The sequence below is a fragment of the Bombyx mori genome, chromosome 20, assembly GCF_030269925.1.
Source record: "Bombyx mori chromosome 20, ASM3026992v2".
Classification (NCBI taxonomy): domain Eukaryota; kingdom Metazoa; phylum Arthropoda; class Insecta; order Lepidoptera; family Bombycidae; genus Bombyx; species Bombyx mori.
In genome coordinates this window covers 9,271,940-9,289,443 of record NC_085126.1, presented here as the reverse complement: position 1 = coordinate 9,289,443, position 17,504 = coordinate 9,271,940, and the positions used below count along the sequence as shown (strand labels likewise).

Here is a 17,504-nt window from a genome sequence, read left to right as displayed (position 1 = left end):
ACTAAGGTTTAAAAAAAAATACACTACCATTATGACACAAATAAATGCGTAATATATCTTATATTTAATATTATAAAGAAGAAAGATTTGTTTGTTTGTTTGTTTCGAATAGGCTCCGAAACTACTGGACCGATTTGAAAAATTCATTTCCATTAGAAGCCGACATAGTCCCTGATGAACATAGGCTACTTTTAAAAAAAAAATATTTTATTTTTTTGGATTCATGTGTGTTTTAATGTTTCCGAAGCGAAGCGAGGGCGGGTCGCTAGTCTAATATAAAATGAAAAATATATATAAATAAACATTATCGAAGTTGTTTTTTTTTTGTGACAATTCAATATAAAAACCTGAGATTATGCTTCCAGTGAGTGATAAATGATTTTATCAATGTTTGTTTTTTTGTATATTCAATGACCTTAGGTATGATAGCGAAATAATTTTATTATTGTCGCGATAAAACTTGTGTTGTTTTTTTAATTGGAATATTTGCTGTGTGAAGGCCGTTAAGTACATTTTAATTAATCAATCAATGAGCCCTTTATCCTCAACTTTTTAGACTGTTAATTAAATTTTTCTATATTTTACAGAATGTCAAACAGTTTAGTGTGCCTTTTGGCATAAAATTCAATTCCTCTATTTCCTCTTCAATTTATTCCAATTTTTTTTTTTTTATTGCTTAGATGGGTGGACGAGCTCACAGCCCACCTGGTGTTAAGTGGTTACTGGAGCCCATAGACATCCACAACGTAAATGCGCCACCCACCTTGAGATATAAGTTCTAAGGTCTCAAGTATAGTTACAACGGCTACCCCACCCTTCGAACCGAAACGCATTACTGCTTTCCTCATCTAACATCTTCAATTGTTGTCTATACTGCTCCAGTCTGGACCGCCTGTCAACTTTATCTCACCCCTTGCCTTTGCATTTATTTAAAAAAAATATATATTGCTAATACCGGTATACTTAAATACGGTTGACCTCTCTAGACAGAAGCATTTGTAATCGAGTGTCAAAAGTCAACGTTCTATTTGAAGAACAAAGAATCGTTCGTGCAAATAACGAATAAATTTAATACGTAACTAGTTTCATGCGTTGGTATTAAATGTATGTATGTATTGTATTGTCGCGCGGTAATCGCGTACTCTGGCCGTCGCGCGGTATCATCATACGTGTACACGCCTGATAAATTCGTTTATTTACGGTTTATTATCGGTGGCGAGCGCGAGTGTCGTCCGGCAACCGTGCCGCATCACTAGCTTGAATTATTTTTAAATTTCAAATTTAGTAATCGAATTGATTAGTCGTTTTTTTTTTTTTTTTGTGATGACGGTTTATCAGAAGGAACACGTTTTTTAGTCTGTGTTTTTTTGTGTGTTGTGTATCTATGTGTGTTACCGGCTGAAAATAGTATTGGAATTTGGCTCAATTTTTTTGGCACTGAATTTGATTTTCGTCAGTAAGAGAACTTTGTCAATTTGTAAGAATGCTATGTGAGTATATAATTATTTTTTTTCATTATTTTTATTAATTCGATTTATTCGTTAATTAATACCAGCCGCCATCGCTATAGTCAACACTGAAGTCTAAAAACCGGTCTTCAAATTTAGAACGAACTAACAAAAACGTGAAGTCTAAATAGACTTAACGTAATTTGTAAAAATAGAAGTAGATACACTAATATTTCCTTGTTACTTTTTCACTTTTATCTTTTCTGCACTTTATCCCACTAGGTGGGGTCGGCACAGCTAATTTTTCTCTTCCATTCTCTTTTATCAGCCGTCATCTCAACACTCACTCCTCTCTCTCTCATATCGCCATTCACACACTTCATCCAAGTCTTCTTAGGTTGACCTCTTCCCCCTCTACCTTGCACTACCATTTCCATACATCTCCCAGTCACATGCATCTTCTCTATACGGATCATATGTCCATACCACGCTAACCTTGTTATTTTTTCACAATGTTCTTAAATTAAATCGTATAAAAGTTGATAAATGTACAACCGGTAAACGTTATAAAAAAAAAGAGTAATCTAATTTACAAACTTAAACATTATACTAATTAATCTTGAAATTTATGGCTTTCAATGGGCTTGAGTAGTCGCCACTCAAACTTGGAAGTTGTAAAGCGTCTCTCTTCGACGTTAGACAGAGAGAGCACTATAGCGAACCGTGACGTAAAAATTAGCCATACATTTATTATACTTGCACTTGTATTTTCCCTCCTGGCAGAGATTTGCTCGCCCACCTGTTCTGGTGAAACTGGAAAGGCCCTCGGGCCAACAGTAATCCTTCAACCATAAAAAAAAAAACTAGTATTCTATATTAGCATTCCTTCTTAAACCCTCAACGAAACTGAGTTCATAGGCTATACAAAGTAATGCTATTTAAATTTTATTGTTCCTCGCAACACTTTCGATTTAAACTCGCTTTAGTTTAACCGGATTTCAAATTTAAACTATTTTGAATAGAGTTAAATTTACAAAATCAAGTTGATGTCTGTTGAATCGGAATAATATAACAACAACAAAAAACGTTGATCGTGCACGCACGTTGGTCACGTTTTACTATACTTTAATGAGTTCGCGTTAGCTGCTATTGGATATGATGTCTTTCAAACTACTGAGTTTCACGCCGGATCATCGCAGTGGGTCGCGATTCCGGTCCTGTGGTAGATTAAGCGAAGCGCTGCTCTTACTAGAGTCAGTGTTAGCAGGACTCTCGTGAGCTCACCTTCTATCTGCACGTCTTTGAAATAGCACTTTACGCTACCAACGAAAATTGCCACTTTATTTAAAAAGTATTTATACCTCTCTTATAATATAACAGATTAGAGAAGATTTCAGAGATTTTTTAAAAATTTATTTGACCTTTTGGAGCCAGAGAAAACATTTGTTTATTTAATTACTAGCGACCCGCCCTCGCTTCGCTCCGGAAACTGTAATTTATTATTGATTTCTCCACTATTTAATGGATGTTATTATACACATAAACCTTCCTCTTCAATCACTCTATCTATTAAAAAAAACCGCATCAAAATCCGTTGCGTAGTTTTAAAGATTTAAGCATACATAGGGATATAGGGACCAAAAAAAGCGACTTTGTTTTATACTATATAGTGATTATTACAAACCTGAATTTAGGAACATGTAAGGGTGTCGCGCATTCGTAAAGAGTTTGTTAGTGCTTCGCTGAGTAAAAAAAAGGTTGAGAGCCGCTGGGCTAGTAAGGCGTTTAGTTTCAAGATGATGCGTCGGAGAGCTCACTGTCTTTGTTGAACTAAGCAGCATTGGCATATACATGTGTTCCCACTGTCTCTTTTTTTCCCCTATCTGTGCTGATACTTGAGAGGCTATTTCAGCTTCTCCTTGAGCTGTAGGTGAGATGTATAGGTGAGATCACGGGGCTCAAACCGGAGTGTTCCTAACACTGGCCCTAGCAAGAGCAGTGCTTCGCAGAATCTACCAACGGATCGGAAACGCGACCCACTGAGAAGATTCGGCGAGAAACTCAGTGGACCCACTGTCTCTAGTACAGTGGAATTACCAATTTAGCATGTTTTCATTATCTACAAGTCTCCATACGATGTGATGACGTTTAGCTCAAAACATTCGAAAAGGAGTTATTTTTTTCATCGAAAGATTTATCGTAATAACTCTGTAAAATGTCATATATCAGTTGAAGCTATATCTCATATCGAGTAAAATCTGGCGTCAACAATTCGGATAGTCCTTCCTTATCAAGAACACCTGCATTTTGATTATGCTAACATTGGATTTTGTGTCATATCGTACTGCATATAAGAACGTATAAGTGAACTAGCTAGCTGTACCAGTCCGCTTCGCTGGGCATTTAAAATTAACATTATTATTTATCACCCCCACAACGATTCTCATCATTAACGCCCCCGCAACTGGTGTAGGGAGTCCAACACTCATATAAATATTAGCAAATCCATTAAGTATATGTATTTTCTACATGGATACCAAGTTTCAAGTCAATCGGATGCACGGTTCAGTAGTTATAACGGAACATCCGTAAAAACCACTGTAGATTTATATAATAGTATAGACTTTAAAAGTTTTAGGTAAACGTATGGTGACAACGAAAGCACCGTTTTTATCTTTGGATTTGTGACTCGCGATGACCCGACTTAGCGCGAATAGCAGTGGGGAATCACACACGTTAACCCAGAGTTTATCAACGGATCTTCTAGATTCTGTGAAGTACTGCTCTTGATAGGGCTAGTGTTAGCAATTTCTCTCAGGTTGAGCCCGTGAGTTCACGCGAAGGTGCCGTGAAGCAGTAATGCGTTTCGGTTTGAAGGGTGGTGCAGCCGTTGTAAGTATAGTGAGACCTTAGAACTCATATCTCAAGGTGGGCATTTACATTGTAGATGTCTATGGGCTCCGGTAACCACTTAAAACATCAGGTGGGCCGTGAGTTCGTCCACCCATCTAAGCAATAAAAAAAAAGGAAAGGGAAACGCCCCTTTTAATCTACCAGCGAATAGGCAGATAAACACTTCCAATTCCACCGCAGACTTTTTAATCATGACACCGAATACCACAATTGGTTCATTAATCCCAAACACAACAAACAAACGCACGAACAGTTAATAGTTTGTAATAGATATAGAATATAATTGAAAATCTGTTTTAAGCAAAAGCAATGTTTGAGTATTGTTTTTCTCCGCGGTTTTGTCAAGCGTTTTTTTTTTATATTGCGATGACCTTAATACCTAAAATTTTTTTTAAAGTAATTTTATGACCTGGTATCTGAGACCTTTAAGTCATGTCCTATTTTAATTTTTATTCTTGTATATATGAAAAATGTTAATTTGGAGTGAAATGAAATGAAGATTATTATTTTGAGACATTAATCAACTGGGATGAAATTAAATGAAACGAGATGATATGGAATGAAATATAATCTCAGTAAAATGGTGTTCATTTACTGAGATTTTTTCAGTGGACTTTCTGGAGGATCCTGAGAAGTTACGTCCAGCTTTGTTTCGTTTTCCCACATTTTTGCAGTTTCACAGATATGAAACGGTTAATAAACCACCGTTATTACACATTTTAAACCTGAAGAAACACTAAATAGACATAATAAAACGAATCACACAACTTCGCTCCTCGCGTTCCCGCCAAAAAGTACTAAATTTCGAATTAATATGTTTCACACGCTTTCATTAGCTTTCTATGCGTCTTCTTTGTTACTAACGAAATGTTTGAACGTCCCTTTCACCTACTTCCAATAACTTAAAAATTTGCACACGCGTAATAAATGACCCAATTTTTTTTCGTATTACTTAATATTGGTATCCTATAGGTATCCTAAGGTTATATTCTAAGTAGGTGCGAAGTGCGGGCTGGATCAAGAACCGATCTCAATTTTAAGTTACTAACATAGTTTATAAGTAATTATTACTAACAAAATGTTATGGTTTTAAAAAAAATATAACTGAAATAAAGCATTAATAATAATAATAATAATAATGTCTCAACAAAAAGTCTGTGGTGGCCCAAATGCAAAAAGCAGTCTTGCTCGACAATGCCCGTATAGTTTGCCGGTTTCTCTCCCAATAGTCCCTAACGCTCCGGCCGATTGTTGCCCACCTCGCCGGAGTGTGTCCTGCCGTCTTCCCAGGCGTGGCAGTGCTTAATACACATAATAATAATACCAGTATGAACAAGATAAAAAAAAAGATAAATAGAATTGTTAGTTCTGTTTGTTATTTAAATCTGTTTTTTATACTAAGTTTTTATACATTATTCTTTCGTTGTCAAATGTCAATGACAAAACGAATAAGAAAATTTAATACATACAATGAATCTTAAGTCTTGACGTGTCAGTGATTACGGTCGAATTTCGTTCAATGACCATAAAAACATTTAAAAAAAGTATTTTAAAGTATTATCCAATCACTCATAAGTTAATCTCAAACATAATCATAATTATTTTCTCGGTTCTAGAAGTTTATTCCTCACTTTTTTACTATCGTGACGTCGATACTCCCTGAGCTTCGCGGATACACCACCTAGTCATCGTCTTACATCCGCATGGCATCAGCTGGTTCGCAAACATTCTGTAGATGATGATACCTCTACCATAAAAATAGCTGAGTCCATGGCTCTCTTTTTTGTCTCCCACTTATCCCACAAGGTGGGGTCGGTACTGCGAATGTTTCTGTTCCATTCTCTCTGTCTTTTTTTTAAATTATTTTTATTGCTTAGATGGGTAGACGAGCTCACAGCCCACCTGGTGTTAAGTAGTTACTGGAGCTCATAGACATCTACAACGTAAATGCGCCACCCAACTTGAGATATAAGTTCTAAGGTATCAGTATAGTTACAACGGCTGCCCCGCCCTTCAAATCCAAACGCATTACTGCTTCACGGTCGAAATGGGCGGAGTGTTGGCACCTACCCGCGCGGACTCACAAGAGGTCCTGCCACCAGTAAAGAGGTCCTACCACCAGTGTCTCTCTCTCATATCGTCATTTACACACCATCCATCCATGTCTTCTTCGGTCGACCTCTTCTCCCTCTACCTTGCACTACCATTTCCATAAATCTCCTAGATGAGTCCATGGTTATTCTTATACAAACTAGGTCAGCACCTATAGGCATCCAATACAACTTCAAGACATAAGATCCAAGTCTCAAATGTATTTTTATATAGTCGCCTATACCCTTGAAACCAGATGCTTGACTGCTTCGTGACAGAAATAGGATGACGGTACCTACACGTGCAGATCGAAAAATGCCTTACAACCAGAAAATGCTGTTTGACTGGTATTCTTTTGTGATACTTGTAGCAAATGCCATAGAACATCAACTTCAACTTTGTAGAAACTTCAAATTAGCCTCAAAAGTACCTATTTGAGGCCGTCAGCGCAAATGTGGCCTAAGCCTACCATAGTATGGAGATATCGAGGTTTGAAATAACTTTTACCCTGCTTCGTAGGCAAAAACAATACGCGCGAAAATAATGTTTACAAAGCCATCTCTTATCTATCGCTGTAACTAAGGACAGGCCGGTTTTGCGTCAAAATTTTATTATGTGTTAAATAAATTGCAATTTAAAAGCACTCATTTTGAAAAATTGTGGGTTAGGCCACTTTTACGCTGATGGCCTCATCTATACGTCTCATGTCACAATGGTCTCCGATGAACGCCTAAGACCCCAATGAATATGATCTTTTTTGATTTCTAGATTGGACGTTCGTTGATGTCAGTTCATACATGTAGTCCCTGGCTATAGTAGGCCATTGTACAACCGGTTCCAGTTCAGGTTTTCGGGTCGCATACACGTTAATCTCAACGATAATATTTGCCGAGATAAATATTATTAAAATTTGATGTCAAGTCCATATTTTTTTTGTGATCGAACTTAGTCGAATTAGTCAAGAGTCTTTGTGTTGGGTTTGGGGTTTTATTGTAATTAGTTTCTATGGCACACATTTCAATAAATGACCATGAATAGGGCCTCTCGATATCCTTCCTCTCTTTGGTATCGTAAAAGGCGACTAAGGAATTTACCGAAGAATTTTTGAAACGTAATAGTCTCTCGCTCCAGTTTTATTGGGACAGCTGTTAAATACGATTGAGGCTTGGGACTTCGACCTTATGCCTCAGAGTGGGTGGCGGCGTTCACGTCGTGATGACCATATGCTCCGGTAACCATCAACATTGAGACATGAATTCTAAAGTCTAGTTTTTGCAGCACAACAGCTGCCTCACGCTTCACGACAGAAATAGGCAGGGTTGTGGTACCTACCTGTGCGTACTCACAAAACGTCTTACCATCTTAGTAATTAGCAAAATACAATTTTTGCGGGTTTTATTACACAATGTTATTCCTTCACCGTGGAAGTCAATCGTGAAGTACATATTTGTTAAGTACAGATTTCATTAGAATAAATTGGTAATTGCTTTCGGCATTCGAACACCGGTACAGTAATATCGCTCAATACGAATGCACCGGGCGTCTTATCCTTTAGACCACAACGAGTTCAAAACTTTCGGTACATAAGCTATTTTTGCCCATAAAGAAAATTATATACACCAACAAAATTATAATTGGTTCTATTTATTGTAGACGTTGTTGCCATGAGGGTTGTATGCTGTGACCGTGATCAAGGCATTGACGCACAAAACTTAAAGGTTTTATCCTTATTGAAGACCTTAAACTTAACAACCTAGGGAATTATCATTTGGTTTATAATTGACACCTTGCTATTTATTTCAAATAGTGGTTCATATTGGCATTCATATCGGGTCCATCTTGTGGGTAGGCCACCACACACCACAAGGTGTGCCGATGACTTATTGAGATTTGTGGGGATTCGCTGGATGCAAGCAGCGCAGGACTGATCGTGGCGAGGCGTCCAGCAGTCGAAGTCTGTGACCTGAAAGATAGTGGTTCATATGACAGTTCTTACTAAAGAAAGAAAGAAGAAGAAATAAATCATTTATTCGCTAAGCATATTGAAAATGAGTTATTGCATAAGCTAAAAGCAGCGTGTATGCTTTGCCATTATTTTACATGCGAATTTTAGTGCAGTGCAAGATATTATAATATTATATAATTTACCATTCATTCATCCATAATTCAACTAATAATTGAAAAATCCATTTATTTTCAATGTCGTCCCTAAGAAAATCATTTATGTGATAATAATCATCACTAATAAGATAATCTTTTAGTTTTTTCTTAAAATGAAAATCATCTAGGTCTCTTAATTTCTTTGGTAGTTTATTAAATATCCTAACGCTCATACCTAGTATACTATTAGTCTTTAATGTAGTTTTGGATTTTGGAAAACATAGTTTATCGTCGCGTCGATTTCTATTTGCCACATTAGACATCTTGGTGAATCTATTGGGACAAATTTTAACAAAAGATGCAACTTCGTATATATATATATAGACAAGGAAGGGTAAAAAGTTTATGCTTTGCAAAATATGGCTTGCAGCTGTCCGCTATTGTCATTCCAAACATGTAGACAATGTCATAGATAAAGTTAAATCGATGTCTGTTTTGCATGTTCATCTAGACGCTATTATATATATTTGCATAGTTTTTCAATTTCAAATGGGACTCTAATTGATTTTGTCTATAGAAAATTTTGGCCGTGCGTAGTTTTAGAGGCGGAAGCTCATTGGAGTGACGAAAAGAGATGCGTACCACTTTAAGGTTATTGTCTCATCTCGATCGAGTTCAGTCTTGGACGAAGTTCAGATGTCTCTTTTCGGGTAATAGGTGGTTTTATTTGGATCAACTTCAGTATACCATGTTCGCTGTGTGCGCGGAAAATTGACGATAACCGTGGGATGCAATCCTCAATCTTAAAATGTCAAGGGTAATTTGTCTTATACTGTTCAAAATTCTTGACCATATCGTCTTTTCGCATTAAAAGTGTACAATTTCCAAAAATATTCGAAATAGAGTTATTATGCGGAATCATTTGGTATCATCATCACCAGTATTTTTCTCTCTAAATACTGTCAAAAGAGCGTAGTTTAGTTTTAGTTTTTTGTTTTTAGTTTACCTATATTTTGACTAATATTAACAAAATTAATACATAATTTTATCTTACTTTAAAAGACAGATAATGTAACTGGTAAAAACTAATAAATGTTGCAAAGATGATTAATATTAAAAATATCATATGTTAAACCTTTAAAACACTCTCCTGTAAAATTTAGTAAGTTTTGAGATTATACAGTTTTAATGGTTAAGCTGATAGCCTCGAGAGGCTATTTCAGCGTAATCGTGGCTAGTAGGTGAGCTCACGGGGCTCAAACCTGATGACGATGCTAACACGAACCCTAGCAAGAGCCGTGCTTCACAGAATCTACCACCGGATCGGAAACGCGACCCACTGAGAAGATCCGGCGAGAAACTCAGTGGGCTGTGTCTGAGAGGTTTTAATGCGAGAAGACGATATGCGCATTTCGTGAAAAGAATACTACAGAAATGTATCCTCGATAAGTCTAAATAAATTGATTGTTGAATCATTAAATGTTTGATCGAATCTCCAACAGCCAATAAATTATGATACTTTGTTCGTCGCCCACTCGAAGACACGTGCATTCCAATCTATTTCAGTGCATCTTCGATGAAACCATTGGTACATTATGTAATTAATTACATTCGGTTTTTCATCTGACTCATTGCTTGTTTCATTTCGTATTGTATTCTTGAGGTTTGCTTTAGGAACGTGTTATTTAAGGAAGTTCATTGTTTGCATTTATTTTGGTTTGAATAGGTTGGTTTGAATATTTGTGTTCTAAATCGGCGGAGCTCGCGCTACTGCTGCTACCAAAGTACTTAGCTATTGATCAATTTAATAATCCTAATGTCCGCCGGATGATGAACTAATTCGACCATAATCATCGATACTTTAACACTTAAATTAATTTTAATGTCACAAATACCTTTTTTTTTGTAATTTGTTTAAATTAATTTTAATGTAGTAAATACTATTTTTTTTTTATTTTTTTTTTATTACTTTGATGGGTTGACGAGCTCACAGCCCACCTGGTGCTAAGTGGTTACTGGAACCCATAGACATCCACAACGTAAATGCGCCACCCACCTTGAGATATAAGTTCTAAGGTCTCAGTATAGTTACAACGGCTGCCCCACCCTTCAAACCGTGTGGCGGAACAAAGTTCGCCGGGTCCGCTAGTTATTTGTATGAATCCCAAAATCCTTAGAAAAATCTATTTTTCTGATTTTTTCCAATATTGTTTATCGATACACGCATTGGTACATTAAAGAAAGTCAATTAGATACTGAAAAGAAAAGAAAATAGTTTGAAAAAACCGAGGAGAAAAAGATATTGAACTATTGTCATTGGATCTTTGTGTTATAAGGTAGGTAGGTAACCTTATAGAAGTTAGAAATTGTATATCGCATTATTCTTATATACTTTACGCTTCGCTAATTGGTCTGGTAATTGGTATTTATTTGTTCAATAATAACGGTAATTAAACACACGTTAATTGCATTAAAAAGTTAATTGTCAGATATCGATCGATGTGCGTTTCTGATATATTATTAGTGCTCTTTATTATTATTATATAGAACCAGTACGGTCATGGTACAAATTGATTTTATTTTTATTTTATTTATTAGGCACACAATACACATCACAAGCTAAAAAGATACACAAGTAGAAAGAAACGAAATCAGGCTTGCAACATAAGCCATGTGCGCACGACTAAGCAAGACAAAGTGCTGAGTTTGTACCCAATGGTCCTTACTGGTGGTAGGACCTCATGTGAGTCCGCACGGGTAGGTACCACCGCCGCGCCTGTTTCTGCCGTGAAGCAGTAATGCGTTTCGGCTTGAAGGGTGGGGCAGCCGTTGTGACTATACTGAGACCTTAGAACTTTAATCTTAAGGTGGGCGGCGCATTTACGTTGTAAATGTCTATGGGCTCCAGTAACCACTTAACACTAGGTGGGCTGTGAGCTCGTCTACCCATCTAAGCAATAAAAAAAATACTTACATCTATACGACAAAAAAAGTATTATTGAAATTTTAATAATTATTCGAACCCTGGCACAGTCTTCGCTCAATATAAGTACATCGAGCGCCTTATCCTTTAGACCACGACGAAGTTTATATAGAAAGGAAAATATATCAAGGAACTGCCACTATAGACGGATGATGTATTTATTTTTCAATAGACAGCGTAAGCTTCAGTGCCGTATCGTATGGGATCGGTGCAGTCTATCTTATTATTGTTATTTTCTTTCCGATTAGCTGGTGTTCTAAGGGGCTATTTCAGCTATGCGCGGATGGGCTGTGAGCTCACGGACTCGACCTGAATTTGATAACACTAGTCCTAGCAAGAGCAGTGCTTATCACAATCTTCCACCGGATCTGAATCGCGACCAACTGCGAAGATCCGGCGAGAAACTCAAAGGGCCTTATCATGCTGCATAGGGATTTGGCATGAATTTTACCGCGGCCGCCTGCGTTACGTCAACTCTCCTCGATAATATTATTGTTGAAATAAGATGGTAGCGTGAATAAGTTTCTTATTCGTCTTTTATGTACACCCACGGGCTTTTTTTTTTTTTGTGATTGAATAATTACTGGTGGCTCGGAGGCCTTTCCAGTTTCACCAGGACAGGTGGGCGAGCAAAGGCTCAGCCAGGGGGGTGGGATTTGCTAACAGCTACCCGAGCGCCTCCGAAGGAGACCTAACAGCTCAAGAGTAGCTGCTTCGCGAATGAATCTACTACCGGATCGGAATCGCGACCCGCTGAGAAGATCCGGCGAGAAACTCAGCGAGCTGATTCATGGGTTAGGTTGCACGGCGAACTCTTTGTCGAGTTCGACGAGTATGGTTACCGAGGTCCCTAAGCCTGCTCCTAGTGTTAGAGCTGAAGGCGTCTAATGCAAAGGTTATTGGATCTGATGGATCCGTAAGGACGTGTCTAGGGCGTCGATGGTGACTGGCTCCTGCGTGATCAGGATTCGGGGAGTAGTCAGCGGCGGCAACGATAAGGCGATTATCATGACGCATAGCCTTATCGAAGTACCGTTCCGACGCTGACTTCATGTATTTCTGGATAGATTCGAGGCCCAGGTTGTCGTGTAGGTCAACGTTCCTCATGAACCACGGAGCTCCGACAGCTAACCTGCAAAAGCGGGATTGTAGAGATTGGAGGGTGTCTATGTGTGTGCGGGCCGCGTGAGCGAACACCACACTCGCGTAAGTCATGACGGGCCTTATGCAAGTTTTGTAAAGTGTCACCTTGTTCCGAAGGGACATTTTACTCCGCTTACAGATCATGGGGTAGAGTCTACCGAGAATAAACGCGGAACGGTCACGGACTGATTTTATATGCCGGCGGAATGTCATCGATGCATCCAGGGTAACGCCCAGGTACTTGACCTTCCTGGCCCAGGGTATGGGTTGTCTAAAGAGAGTAATCGGGGGTGTAGGGAAAATATTGAATTGTTCGCAATTATTTACTGGACCTCTTGTGAGTCCGCGCGGGTGGGTACCACCACCCTGCCTATTTCTGCCGTGAAGCAGTAATGCGTTTCGGTTTGAAGCGTGGGGCAGCCGTTGTAACTATACTTGAGACCTTAGAACTTATCTCAAGGTGGGTGGCGCATTTACGTTGTGAATGTCCATGGGCTCCAGTAACCACTTAACACCAGGTGGGATGTGAGCTCGTCCACCCGTCTAAGCAATAAAAAAATATATATATAAGTGTTAAGAGCCTAACTTTAGTAGTAAAAACCTCTTACTTAAGATGTTGTCCATAAAAAAAAATTCACTCGATATTGTACATACATTATATCGTCGTAATTAAACTACCGCTTTCGAGGCATCTAACGATTATTTTGTGCGCTCAATTTTATATACACTACAGTACTAAAAATATTACAGACGAATAATAAAATAATTTACGGCCTTATTTATTAGACGTCGTGTCGTCTGTAGTTACACCGTGTGTATTGACAGTGTCTTGTGCATTGACAGTCAGCGGATGAGGCTTAAGATTTTGTGTAGTAGAACCCTTTGATTGCCATGTCGGTCACCGGGGCCCTACGTGGCGCACTGTAGTAATGATGTCGATTATTGTTACTGTTATTTGAGATGATTCGATCATCTCGTTTTTACTATCGTACCGCCCCCCACCGGAGTAGAGTTCATCCATACTACCTGGAGCCACTGCGTTCATTCACAGTGCGTTTCCAGAGATCTTTTTTGCCACGTACCATCCACGGTGTTTCCTGACCTATGACTTGTCATTCTTCAAACGAGGCTTGTGGAGAGTTTACAACGGTAGGTAGCGGCTTGGCTCTGCCCCTGGCATTGCTGAAGTCCATGGGCGAGAGTAACCACTCACCGTCAGGTGGGCTGTATGCTCGTCTGCCTACTGGGAAAAAAAACGAAAGCGCCGAATGTCTAATATACTGGGAATGACGAATACGAAGATACTGAGAATGAATCTATTTCTAAGAGACCTAAAAGACTAAAATATACATTAAAAACCAAAAGAAGTGAGAAGTGAAGTTAGGCAATCCAAGCGCCTTAGTAATAGAAATCGAAATAATTACTTCAGTGCGCCGCGTAGGGCACCGGTGACCTACATGGCAGTTAAAGGGTTAATTAAGCAGCAAACAAAATAAAAATCGCACATAAGAATTCCGCAAAAAAAATTCTTTTCACAAGCAACACTTTGGTTCACCACAATATGGGCCCACTTCAATAAAAAATACACATTACTTGACTCAGTAAATAGTACTTGAACATTTCAATCAACGTTCACTGTTATAACAATAATATCAATTTCAACAACATTGAATACACATTACGCTAATTAAACTTATCGACAACACAATATAAGCAGGTACGAAACTATACTATTAGTTTTGATAATGATTAAAACATACAAAACTATTCATATCGCTCACCGATATCATACAAAACGTACAATGTGGCTTTAATTGGCCACTTGTTATTACTACATTTTGAGGATATAATGTTTTATTCCAGTACGTTCGTTCGTAGGGGCTTTTAAGTTATCATTACTTGAAATACCGATTGAGAAGATTTAGAATACAATTCCACAACGAAGGAGAATCGACAAGAAATCCCAAAAACGAAACATTTTTTTTCAAATGTCAGACAATTTAAAAACGAAATGGCAGCGTCAAAGAATTTGAATGATGGGGTTTTTTTTTTCAAAATTCTCTATCTTCACTCTACAACTTCACCGAAATTAGTACAAAGGGTTTAAACCAAACAGCCTGTCACCCTTCGATATTATTTAGTGTAATATATAATAAGAAAATGTATTTTAAAAACAAAAAAATTAAACATTCTTAAATAACAAACCGAACTAAAAATTAATTACACCTTTTTTTGCATCCTGTCGAGACTGGTCAAAACATTAGAGCGAAATTATTGTACTGTCATCAGTACTTGATGCGTGTGCAAGTTCATTGGACGCTTTGAAACTAACGTTCAAATATTCACTTACATACAAACATACATGCACACAGAGCTGATGAGCGCGTGGTAAAAAAAACCGGCCCGTGTACATCATTAGAGCCATCTGAACCAAAAAATATTTTTGTACCAAACAACCCACCTTCCTAACAAACTATAAGGATACCCAAACACCAGTTTTGTTTACAGTACTTTACTGAGAAATAGCTCATTGTAAAAGACTAAAACATACATTAACGAACAAAAGAAGACAAATTTAGGCGCTTAGTAACCGAAATCGACACAATTACTTCAGTGCGCCGCGTAGGGCACCGGTGACCTACACGACGGTCAAATGGTTAAGATAGTTTAAGTTGTTTGAGAATTATAGGATCGGATATTTTCCAAGTAAACAAACAGACAGTTCGCGTTTAGAGTCTTTTGAATTACCTTGAATTGATCTTTCAATACTATATTTCCTCTATAAAACAACATTTAATTTGTTTTTGTTGACAAAATAGTTTTTATTGATGGGAGTCATTCGAGGTAATCGGATTTTTTTTAACTGAAAGGGTATTTATTGACCCTAATAAGGCTTCGCGAAGAACGTCAATGTATATTAATAATTTTAATATAACTCTTTTTTTGACACCACATGTGCAGAGTAAGCATATAAAACAAATAATAGACGGTGACATAAATTGTCGGCCTTATCGCTGAAAGCGATCTCTTCCAGGCAACCTTGCAGGGAGACGAATAAGCAAACTAGCACGGACGGTGCTATATCTTAATAAACTTACATAAAAGTATACACTTATATACACATCTAAGCAATAAAAAAAAAAATTGTGTTTTTTTTTTGTTTCTTAGTTTGGTGGACGAGCTCACAGCCCACCTGGTGTTAAGTGGTTACTGGAGCCCATAGACATTTACAATGTAAATGCGCCACCCACCTTGAGATATAAGTTCTAAGGTCTCAGTATAGTTACAACGGCTACCCCACCCTTCAAACCGAAACGCATTACTGCAAATAAATACAATAAAATATAGACTTACGATTAAATACAATTAAATACTAAAAATATGCAAGTAAATACAAAATAAGTGGCAACTTGTACAGTTATATCGTAGGAGCCATATCATTGTGCAAGGTAGTGCGATTTTAATCTGAACTTGAAAGTTTCCGGCGAGGACGATTGTTTGATGCTTAAGGGTACTGCATTCCATAAAGGAACTGCTTCAACCGCAAAGGATATATTAATGATAATGAAACTCTTGTTGCAACCGAGAGTTTTTTAGGGCTGTCGTAAGTTTTTTTTTTTATTGCCCTTGTAGGCAGGCGAGCCTACGGCCCACCTGATGGTGAGTGGTTACCGTCGCCCATGGACTTCAGCAATGCCAGGGGCAGAGCCAATCCGCTGCCTACGTAGCGTGTCGTAAGTGATGATGTCGTTAGCACGGTCCTGATTTAAAGCGACAATAAAAACAGACAAACGTACACATGTATAGTATTTAAACTGCGAGAGAATCAGATAGAATAGGTCTGATGATTTCATTGGCGCTGCGTGTGAACTGAGCACATGTGTTTTATGTTTTTGCGAAACAATTCTAATACGTGTCGATTTAAGGGGATCGGCTTTTGTTACACTGCACTAGAGCTGTGGTGATGAAACATCAATATATTAATACGTGAAGCAAAAACATTGTACCTGTTTTTACGAAAATTGCGCGGACGGAGAAATATGAAATTTCCCACACTTATAGAGAATATAGCGAAGGAGTGCTAATGGTATTTTTTTTTTTAATTATGCATTAATAATAAATACATTAAATCAATAAAAAAACATCACACACACTACCATTTATTTGGCACACACACATAATAATACGTGTACTCTATGTTTATTGTCAAACTTTTGTTGCTCTGTTAGTCTGTGGTCCAATTGAGAATAGGATATTATTTATATGGTTGGAGTGTGGGTTTGCAATATCCAATACCGATGTTTAAAATTGGAACTAGAGACTTAGGATTTTGGGATCTAGGTACGAAACCACGCGATCGCCTGTTTCTGTCGTGAAGCTGCAATGCGTTTCGGTTTGAAGGGCGGAGCCGATGTACAATAAAACTGAGTTTGAACTCAGATCTCGAGGGGGATCACGAGTTTTACGTTGCTGATGTCTATGGGCTCCGGTAACCATTTTACAGCACGTGGGTTTTGAGCTCGTCTACTTTAGGAAATAAAATAGATACTGCTACTCCAGAAGCACGGCGAGGTAATTGCAGTAGCTGGTGTAGACCGGGATCTGTACTAAATGCTTGCATATGAATCCATTTTATACACATACTTATTTTCCGAAGTTTTTGTATTTTTCTTGAAACAGTAATAAAACTCCTAATTAATAAAATACCCTTTATTGTTTGTGACGGAAATCTCTAAGCTACTAAAATATTTTGTTGTCAATAATAATGATGTATAAATTTACCGAAAAGCTTTTAATTACCCAATGAAAAGTTATTGAATGACTTG

At 37.8% G+C, this 17,504-nt stretch overlaps 1 protein-coding gene and 1 long non-coding RNA gene across 8 annotated transcripts in view; both read left to right on the top strand.

Annotated features, from left to right (window-relative positions):
• The window catches only part of LOC119631020 (uncharacterized), a 106,924-nt gene that overhangs the window by 11,389 nt on the left and 78,031 nt on the right, over nt 1–17,504 (top strand). For 2 of the 7 annotated variants that reach the window (XM_062674415.1, XM_062674411.1), the window contains exon 1: nt 474–1,490. The exons of the other annotated variants lie outside the window; for them this stretch is intronic. The gene's annotated coding sequence lies outside the window, so the exon portion shown is untranslated. Of the gene's footprint in view, nt 1–473; nt 1,491–17,504 lie in introns of those variants that run through there. 7 annotated transcript variants of the gene reach the window in all.
• LOC134200806 (uncharacterized) lies at nt 9,653–11,178 on the top strand. Its single transcript, XR_009975872.1, has 2 exons — nt 9,653–9,734; nt 9,935–11,178. It is a non-coding gene; the product is annotated as an uncharacterized LOC134200806 (long non-coding RNA).